This window comes from Desmodus rotundus, chromosome 12 (genome assembly GCF_022682495.2).
Source record: "Desmodus rotundus isolate HL8 chromosome 12, HLdesRot8A.1, whole genome shotgun sequence".
NCBI classification, from domain to species: Eukaryota; Metazoa; Chordata; class Mammalia; order Chiroptera; family Phyllostomidae; genus Desmodus; species Desmodus rotundus.
Window position 1 is genome coordinate 46,560,118 of NC_071398.1, and position 10,244 is coordinate 46,570,361.

Here is a 10,244-nt window from a genome sequence, read left to right on the forward strand (position 1 = left end):
TACGTAAAACTGATAAAACTGATAAAACTGCGTCCTGGCTGTAACTTGCACCGGCAGGAGACCAAGTGTGTTTTTCCTGTCTGCTCAGCGGGGATTCTGTTGCTTTTTCCTAGATGACCCCCCCTCCCCGCCCCGCCCCCAGTGATGCTTCTCGCAGTGTTTCTGACTCGAGTTCTTAACCCTTCGTGTGACTAGTAGGCGCGGTCTCCCCACCACTCTGTCCTTCTCCGACCATTGTGTTAGTATTTAATGGGTTGAATTAAGACCTTTATTGGATGACGTCCTTTTCCTCTAAGACTTTTCCATCGCTCTCAAGCTGGCACAGTTGTTCTGCAGTATATTCTAGTCATCGTGTGAGTTAGTGCGGGCTCCCCAGGCTCTGTCCTCATTAAACTTCTCCAGTTCTTGCCCGTCCCCATCCCCGGAGAGCTCAGCCACGCTTCCTTTTATTGGCCAGGGGGTCCGGGGTACAGCACGAACTTCAAAAGGTGCAGAAGGATCCGCTCACCTGGCCCACACTGTGTACCCTCTCCGGGGGCTGCCCGAGTTTCAGTCTCAGGGGGCTTTGTTCTGGAGACATTCCATACACAGGCGATTGTGTCTGCCGATGGTTTTCCAATAGTTTGTTGCCGTTACCCCCATGTGACAGGAGTTGGAGAGGTTTCCACCTGTGACATAAGGGGTGTCCTCTGAAATGGCCGGCTCCAAGCTGACCTCACCGCCCCTGTCAGGAGACCTGCGGGTGTCCTGCAGGAGTCTCCGGAGAGCTGCATGGGTTTGCCCACTGCGTGCGCATTGCAGGCCACATTGCCAGATGGGGGCGCGCTGGTGGGGGACGTTGTCCTTCCCTGTCCGGCCACATTGGTGGTTCCACACCCACCTCCAGCTCAGCCCCCCGCTGGTCTCCAGACCCCCAGCTGCTGCCCCAGGAGGTGCCTCAGGGACCATGCGGAAGTCATTGACGCTGCCTCCCCAGTCAGAGCTCCAGTATGGATCCCTTATTCCAGCGAGTGGTGCTGCCGCCCACCCCGCATCACAGCTCATGGCGCAGCCTGCAGTCAGCAGGGCTGCCCTGCCCTCCCCACCTCCTCCCTTCCCCTCTGTCCCTGGGACCACAGCCCTGCCTTCATCCCTCCCCCAGAACCCTTAGCCCAGTCTCCTCCTGCCTCCACTACCCCCTCTCCAGTCCATCCCTCTCACGGGGCCCTTTCTGACACCTGAGCCACCCCACTCCTCCCAGCTCAGCCCTCCTGTGGCTTCCCAGTGCCCTCAGGACAGAGTCCTGTCCCTCAGACTGACCTTGGAGCCTGTGAGTTTCTGATGTATTTTGTGTTAACTACCTCCCTCTTCTCCCCAGCCTTGATTAAGCAGTCACTGAGATAACCAGCCAGCCAGACTGCAGGCAGTTCGCACCCACCCATCTCCCCACAGCCCCTTCTTTCTGCCCCCACTGAGCTCAGACCCTACCCCCAGCCTCCTAACCTCAGGTCTGGGGTGGGACAGCACCTACAAGGTAACTGCCCAGTTTCCTGCCTCACCCCTTGGAGGCCCTTCTTTGCGCTACAAAATGTCACCTGCTCCCCTGGCACCGGCGAAGCCCCCTTTCCCAGCCTAGAGTTTCACACTGGCATTTAGGTGACCTTAGCACAGCATTGCATGGCAATCTTTGAAAAATACATAAGGCTAACTTTAGTATTTTTAAAAGCCTCTTTACTATCCTAATTGTGTACAGTAGCATGTGGCTTTTGGAAGCAGTTCTGTGGGCGCCTTCATGTAACTCATCTGAGAGACTCCGTGGAGAGGATCCGGACCGCTGGCGGGGTCCCCCTAGCTGTCACGCGCCTTTGGACTCACTTCCGTCCAGTGAGGGGTAATGGCGTCATCACGAAGGCAGCAAACTCAGCTTGGCCCAGTTCCTAGAACGAGGCTCCCAGTCAAACTGTTCACCAAATCCACCTTCCTTTGTTTCCCACCCAGTCCCATTTGTGTTTCCATGGCAACACAGAGACTCTACCCAGAACAACTGGAGAATATGTGAAGTCCAGAAGTGTAAGTTGGCATCCAAGGAGCTTGCTGAGTGCATGTATTGACTAAGAGTAAAATATTTTATTTTTACAGGCTTTTGAAAATGCTCCCTCTCCCCTCCTTACCCACCAATGCCGCCCACCCCAACCCCAATCCTGCATTCTGGTCACAGTCTGGTGTTTGGGGGGCGGGTCCCGGGTCTAATACAGCTGGGTTGCAGTCCCACCCTTTGCCGCTAGGTGGAGATGGAGGCTTTCATGCAGACCGTCAGGCCTCAGGCAGACCCAGGAGTACCCCTCCGTGGAGAGAAGTGCCCTGCAGGGGGCACGGGTGGTCCTTTGGAAAGGTCGTGTTCCCACGAAGCCTGTCCTAGCAGATGCTGTTCCTCAGGAACGCTGGGTGCTTATTTTCACCGTCCTCCCCACTGCTGATGGGCTCTCTCCTGCCTGAGGAGAGGAGACCACGGAGGGTTGGGGAGGAGAATGGAGAAGAAAGGAGGCAGCCCTCTCCTCGCTGAGCTCGGACAGGAGCCCAGGGATCAGCAGAGTCCAGAACGAGCAGATTCTGGGCAACCCCAGGGAGGCCCACCCGGTCCGGGGCCTGCCGCTTACATTCTGTGTGGCTTTAGGCAACTCGCTCCCTGTCTCTGAGCTTCTTTGTTTCCTCCTTCCCCGGCCTGGGACAGCTCTGATTCCTCCAGGCAGTGTCCAGAGTCCAGGACAGACAGGAAAGAGAGAAAACATGGGCGTCACAAAGGTCCTTCCACCCCAGGGCCTCTGGCCTGGCAGCCCTGCCCCAGGCTGACCTGCCTCCTGCCCCAAAAGCCTGAGGAGCCCTGGGTGGCCTCCCACCTCCTGCTCTGAACTTGGAAACCTCAGAACATTGAGGACAGGAGAGGGAGGGAGGGAGGGGGGGGGGGAGAGAGAGAGAGAGAGAGGGAGAGAGAGGGAGAGGAGCCCTGGGTGAGGATGCAGGGCGCAGGGATGGCAGGGACCCCAAGACAGAGAGGCTGGGCGGGGACACAGGCACAGAGCAAGGGAGGCTGGTGAGGGGGAGAACCCTCGGATGGGGGGGGAAGAGGTGATGGGTTCATGGTGGAGAAAAAGCAATGGGATTGAAAGAAGGGAGGGGAGAGAGGAGAGAGAAGCTGGGGAGAGAAGATGGAGCGAGTGGGTGAGACTCAGAGAAGAGAAAGGAAGAGAGAGAAAGGAGAGAAAAGAGATGGAAGCGAGAAGGGGGAAAGGCAGAAAGGAGCGGCGAGAACGCGCCGGAGAAACAGGAGGGAGGGGCCCCTCTGAGGAAAGGAGAATTAAGGACCAGGCTGCGCCAAGGGAGGGCCTGAGCGGGCTGCGGGGAGGGGGTGGTGGTGAGAGAGGAGACACAGGGGGAGACGAGGAAGATGGAGAGGAGGAGGGGGGTTCAGGCCAGAGGAGAGAGGAGGAGGAGGAAGAGAGGCTGTGAGACAGGAAGAGAAGGGGGAGGGGAGCGACAAACAGGAAAAGTGCAGGAAAGAGGAGACCTGGACTTGAGGGCCGACAGGGGGGGCGGCTAGAAGGCAAGTATTTTTGAAGGCGGCAGAGAGCAGGAGAAGGGGGAAAAGAGAAAGAGGCCAGAAAACAGGATAGAAAAAGAGAAGAGTATGGAGAGGGGGAAACGAAAGGAGAGAGCCAGGAGCTGGGTGGGGGAGAGAGAAGCGAGGGAAAGGAAGAGGGAAGCAGAGGAGAGAAGGGACCTGGATGAGGAGGACAAGGAGAGGATGCTAAGGGAGCCGGAATGGGGACGGGGTGGGGGGGTGCGGCGGCCTGAGCAGAGGAGAGGCCCCAGGGGGAGAGAAGGGTGCGGAGCAGAGCACAAGGGATAAGATGCGGTGGGTGAGAGTGTAGAGCAGGTGCGGGTGACGGGCTGGAGAGAGGAGGAGAGAGGAGGAGGGGGCGGAGGTTCAGGCGAGAGGGAGGCAGGGGCTGAGTGGGAAAAAGAGCGCGCCCACGCAGGCGCCTGCACGCGAGCACCTCCAGAGGCTGGGACGGGGAGGTCTACACCGAGGACCGGGTAGTGGGAGCTCCGTGGGGGGATCGAAGGGGGAGGGGAGTCTGAGAGGCCGAGGGAAAGTGGGCCAGTGAGGCAGGGGTGGGAAGCGGCCTGAGGCCAGGGAGCAGCGAGACGTGGTGGGTGGCGGTCTGCCGGCTGCCCACGCCTCTCTCATCTCCACGGCCTGGCAGCCGCCCCGCGGGCTTTTTTGTGCCCAAGGGAGAGAAACACGGACAAGTGGGAAAAGAGACTTTACAGAGTCAAAGGTGTGACAGAGAAAGGAGCCGGGTGAATGAAGTGGGGAGGGAAGGGGGCAGCAAAAGGGGAGACAGAGAAAGAGATAGATAGAGAGACAGAGGAAGAGAGACAGGGAGAGACAGAGACAGATGGAGAGAGGGAGAGGGAGAGAGACAGACAGGGAGAGACAGGGAAAGGGAGGAAGAGATAGGGAGAAAGAGGAAGAGTGAAGGAAACCGAGAAGAGGGAAAGGAAGTTGCATGCGCCCTTCCTGGTCAGGGGCAGTGTCCCCTGGTCCTGGTCCCACGAGTTGCAGACAGAGGAATGGTGCGGCTGGGGGGCGGGGGGGGGGGCATGACAAGGCTGTCGGCGCTGGTCCGGACCCAGCAGGACGTGGAGTGAGCTCCAGAACCGTCACACCGGTCACCAGACTGCGGGCTCTGAGGCAGGATGAGTGTCACCAGCACGCAGCCGCCCGCCCGCCCGCCCTGTGGGTCAGCTGCTGTCTGACGGACCTCCCAGCTGTTGCAGGGGCGACAGGGGACCGGGATGGGAGGTGGGCAGGGATGACCGCCTCGCCTCGAGGGAGCGGGAGTGGCTGCAGACACCAGGTGTGGGAGGAAGAGACTGAGACAGAGAGTGACGGAGCCGCTCGGGGAAGACGGAGGACAGGGAACCTGTGGGGGAGATGGAGGGATATAGCCACGCGGGCCAGAAGGGGGGCGCGGGAGGGCCCGGGACGGGATGGCAGGAAGGGCAGTATGCCCAGGAGGGAGCGGCGCAGGTCGAAGGTCAGGTTGGAGTAAAGAGTAGGGAGTAAAAAAATCAATAGAAAGAAGGTACAGGGGTGAGGACAGACTGGGAAGGACAGAGGAGACCCCCATGAGGGGAGGAGAGGGACAGAAGAATGGGGTGTGTGGGGGGGACCGAGGGACAGAGCGGGAAGTGACCAGCAGCAGGCAGGAGGAGCTGGGAGGCAGCTTGAGGAGCCCCGGGAAGGAAGGGACCAGAGGAGAGAGACTTGGCACCAGACAGGCAGGAGGGTGAGGAGGTAAACCTGGGCGCAGAGGACCCACCACACGTGGTGGGGGTGGGGGAGAACCTTCCAGAGAGTTGTGGGGTGGAAGGAGGTGAGGCAAGGAGGGGGACCTGGTTCAAGGAAGAGCAGTGGGGAGGCAGGTGGGTAAAATAAAGAGGAATCAGTGGTGAGGCCCGGGGTGCAGGGCGGGGTGGGAGGAGTGAGGAAAACCCGTGGGGCGACAGGCAGAAGGACAGTGGAGAGATACTGAGATCCGGATGGGGGAGGAGCAGTGGCTTGAAGAGAGGAGCAGATGTGACTAAGAATGTGTGAGCTGGGGAGGGGACGGTAGTGTGAGGGGAGTGAGTGCCTGGGGGGGGGGCGTGTCAGAGAACAGAGACAGGGTGATGAGGAACGGAGCCGAGAAGGGGAAGGACAGGGGTGTGGAGAGAATGAGATTTGGACAATGAGAGGGAGAGAGAATGAGGCAGAGAGGGAGTCAGAGAGAGGCAGAGGGAGAGAAGTTCAGAGAGAGACGGAGAGAGAGAGCACCGCCCCTCCAGAGAATAGGGATAGGAGCGGTGCAGAGGCTCATGGAAGGAGGGGCAGGTAGAGAGGGAGACAGTCGTGGGCCAGCCAGGCGGCTGAGTTCTCTTCCCCACCTGAGCCTCAGTTTCCCCGTTGGCTTCCCCAGATGCAGGGAGAGGTAACCACTCAGGGCTGGCCGACCGGGGGAGAATCGGTGCCCATCTGGTGGGCACTGCTGCCTCCCAGGGTCTGTTCCAGCACTTTCTATCTTCCTTCCTCTCATTGTCTCACTCAGCCCCCCCTCTCCCTGCCCCCTCCCCGAGGGAGAGAGACTGTTATTTACAAGGAAGAAATCAAATCAGAGCCCCAGTCTGATGTCACCAGCATGTCACCACAGGCCCCTTCTACAGTGGTGCCAACTGAGACTCCTAGAGGACTCTGGAACCCTTCGGTCTGAAAGCTCAGAGCTCCCAATGCTGAGAAGGAAGAAAAAGGGGAAGAGAGGAAGCTGGTGGGGTGGAAGTGGCAGGGGAGGCCAGAGGGTCGGAGGAGAAGCGTCAGTGTGTGTAAATTACCCAGCACACAGCTGGTGCTCAATTAGTGCCCCTCCCCTCTCCTGGTGGAGAGAAGGATGAAACGGGGAAGGAGAGAGTGTGAGGGGGGGAGGCCATGCTTGCAAAGAGCCTGGCACACCATACGTACTCAATAAATGCCCCGCCCCCTTCATCAGGAGAGAAGGAACAAGTGAGAAAGAGGCAAAGAAACCGCCACAGAGGAAGAATGGAAGGAAGGAAAGACAGCCTAAGGAGAGAGGGCTGTGGGTGGAAATGGCCAGGCATACAGCAGGTGCTTATTAAGCATTAGCTTTCTTCCTAGAAGAAAAGAAATAGGAGAAGGAGGGAGAGGAAAACTCTAGCAGAGAGAATGAATAGAAGGAATCTGTGAAGGAAGGAATCTATATAAAAGCAGTGGGCACACAGTAGGCACTTAATAAGTGCTCATTCCCCTCCCTGGCAGTAAGCATGAAGAGGGCAGCCCAGAGGAGAGGGCAAGCAGAGAGGGAGGAAGAAAGGAGAAAAGATCCTCTGAGGCAGGCAAGTGAGGGACAGACAGTGTGTAGGCGAGAGGGAGCAGCACACAGCAGGTGCTCAGTACATGCTTGTTGCCTCCCCTGGGGATTGCCTGCAGGGCCCAAAGGAGCAGGAGAAGCTGGCTGAGAAAGAGCCAGGGAGAGGAGAGGAACTGAGGGAACTGAGGGAGAGAGTGCGGGGGAGACAGTGGGCACAGGAGGCGCTCAATAAGTGCACACCGTCTTCCTGGGAGAAGCGACAAGAGGCAAAGGAAGGCCCAGAGACAGGCGAGAGGAAAGGAGGGTGTGTGCAGAAGAGGTGACAGGGCTGTCGAGCAGAGGGAACCAGGTAACCACGAGGAATCAGGCAAAGGAGAGGACACAGTGCAGGCCAATCCTGGGGCACACAGAAGGCGCTCAATAAATGCCTGTGCTCTTCGCCAGAAAAGGACCCAGTGAACACAGCGAGGTAGAAAGAGGCAAGAGAAGAGGTGGGGTGTTAACTGGAATACAGTAAGCGTTCCATAATTGTATTGTTTTCTTCTCCAAGTAAGAGCTGAGGGAGCAGAAAGAAGGGACAGAAGTCCAAGATGAAGGACAGGGAGAATCAACGGGGGAGGGGGAGTGTAAGAAAATTGACTGGCATACAGTAGGTGCTCAATAAAGGCCTATTTCCTTCCCTGGTGGAAAGCAGGAGCAGAGGACAGCAGAGATCATAGGTCAGTGGAGAACAGAGGGTGAGAGGGGAAAGCACAGGCCATTGCTTGGCATACCGCGGGAGCTCAATAAACGGGGGTTCCTTGCCTTGGAAGAGCAGGCAGGCGGGGAAGAAAAGGAGGGGACAGAGGAGAGACAGGGAGGAAGAGGGTGTGAGGGAGGGAGAGGGGTTTGTATGAACGGCCTGGCACAGAGTAGGCACTCAGCATGTGTCCATCCCCTCCCCCGGGAGGGGCAGAAAATCAGAAAGGAGGGGAAACCGAGAGCGAAGGAAAGAGCGCAGGCAGCAAGGAGAGAGGAGACAGTGTGAGCTCCCCGGCACGCAGTAGGTGCTCCGCAAACGCCCATGTCTTTCCCGGGGGAGACCCGGCCGATCCGGAGGAAGGGGAAGGAAGCGGGGGGGAAGGGGCGGGAGGGCGAGAAGAGGCCGAGGGGCGGAGGCAGTGTGTGCAGGTGGCCCGACAGACCCTAGGAACTCACTAGACTCCCTTTCCCCCGCAAGGCAGGGGGCCGGAAGTCCAGGGGGCGGGACCAGCGGCGGGCACCGGAAGGGCCCGGGGAGACTAGACGGTGCCGGGAGGCATTCCCGTACATTCAGCAGGTGCTCCGGACGTGCTGGGAGCCGGTGGAGACCGGGGAGGGAGGCCGGGGCAAGAGCGGAGGCTGAGGGGGGAGGCCTCCGGGTGGCGGCCCCGCCCCCACCCCGCTGCGGTCCCGCCCACCCCCGCTGCTGCCCGGCGGGAGCCGGGACAAGGGTGCGTTGTCCCTGGCCTGGCACTGCCTGGCGGGAGGGGGGCGGGCTGCCCAGCCCTTGTCCGAGGTGTCTGGGGAGGGCCTGGGCCGCCACCCGGTCTCTGTGTCTGAGCCTCTCTCGCCTCTTCATCTCCCTTCATCGCGGCGTCCTGCGACTCTCACATCTGAGTCCCTGGCCCCTGTCTTGCGCTCTGTCTCCGAGTCCCTGTCTCTCCCTGTCTCTGGGTCTCCCTCTGCATCTCCGTCCCTGTCCCCCGGTTCTCAGTCTGTCTCTCAGCCCTGGTTTCTTGCTGTCTCTGGGAGGGAGGACCCCCAACGCCGGCCGTGGCCCCAGTTCCTGCCCCACACACGTCGGGGATCGGGGATCAGGGCGGGGGCGCTGAGCTCAGAGGCAGAGGAGTGAGGATAGGAAGAAGGAGGCAGAGGAGCGAGAGAGGCGAGGACAGAAACAGCTTTATTCAGCAGAAACCGCCGCAGAGGGCCCGGACGGGGCTGCATCGGGGAGCTGGAGAGGAGGTGGGGTCAGAGGTCAGAGGAGAGACAGAGAGAAAGAGAGAGAAAGAAAAGGAAAGAAAAATAAAGGAAGGAAGAAGGAAAGGAGGGAGGGAGGGAGGGAGGAAAGAAGGAAGAGGGAGGGATTGAAAAACCAAGAGAAACGCACACAGACAGGGAGAAGGGAGAGGGCGCTGAGGAGGAGTCAGAGATGGGGAGAGAGGGTCAGAGAGACAGAGGGAGAGATGGATGGATGGGTGGAAAGAGAGACAAGGAGAGAGACGCAGAGAGAAACAGACTAAGACGGTGATAGCGAGGCCGACAGAGCCGGGAAGACAGATGAGAGAGGTGGGGCGGGAGGGGAGGACAGAGGCAGAGGGATTCAGAAGCGGGAGGAGGAGAGAAGTGGAGAGTGGGAGGGACAGAGATGGAAAGAGACAGAGAGAGAGTCGGAGAGGGCTGGAGCTGCCGACTGGGGAAGTCGAGGAAGGATGCGCCCCTCTCACCTGGCCTCGCCGTCGGTGGCCCCCTGAGCACGACCAGGCGATTTAAGGGGCACCCAGGGGCGGGGCTGTTCCCCCCACTGCCATATCTGGTCAGCCTCCAGCTCCACAAGCTAAATCGGGCCTCAGCTGTCAGCACCACAGGGCATGGGACAGCTGTCCCCGCCCCGCCCCCCACCTGCTGTGACACCACAGTGCCCTCCTCACCTCTCCTGCAACTGGGGTGGGTGCTGAGAGGCCCCTGCAGGTCTGCGTGAGGCACCCCGCAATGGGCAGCCGGCACTCCCAGAGCCCCCACCAGCTCTAGGTCTGTCCCCTGGGGCAAGGGACACCCCCAGTTGCTCCCGAGTGAGGTGGGGGCCCCAGCAGGTGGGGCATCTGTGCACCCTAGAAGCAAACGGTAAACGCCCAATCAGTGTGCTGGCTCCCTGCCCAGGAGGAGGGTGAGTGAGTGAGGGGGGCCGGATGCCTGGACCCTTCCCCTCTCCAAGCCCCTCTCCCCTGGCTCCCCACTCTTACCATATTAGGGCACAGCTGCAAAGACACCTGGGGAGGTCGCTTGGGGCTCAGAATAGAAACACTTAGGGAGTCTCCGCCAAGCTGTCTGAGACCGGGTGGGACAGGCGACAGGCGCAGAGGGAGGAGGGGCCCTGGAGGGCCCAGGGAGACAGACGCAGAGAGACAGGGCCAAGAGACAGAGAGAAACATCCAGAAAGTGAGACCTCTTGGGACACAAAGCGGGAGACAGGGGTTCAGAGACCCAGACTAGGGTCAGGGAGCCAGCTGGGGAGGCGGAGGAAGACCATAGACGGGGCAGGGTGGGCTGTGGGGGCCGGCCCAGATATGGGGTGTCTGGGACCCCAGCCGTTTTTTC

General features: G+C 59.9%; 1 long non-coding RNA gene across 1 annotated transcript; it reads right to left on the reverse strand.

Moving 5' to 3' along the window:
• Positions 1–2,122: 2,122 nt before the first annotated feature.
• LOC139440440 (uncharacterized) lies at positions 2,123–10,111 on the reverse strand. The gene is made up of 4 exons (XR_011650673.1): positions 9,890–10,111; positions 9,578–9,757; positions 2,637–2,719; positions 2,123–2,471 (listed from the first exon to the last, which is right to left on the reverse strand). It is a non-coding gene; the product is annotated as an uncharacterized lncRNA (long non-coding RNA).
• Positions 10,112–10,244: the final 133 nt, after the last annotated feature.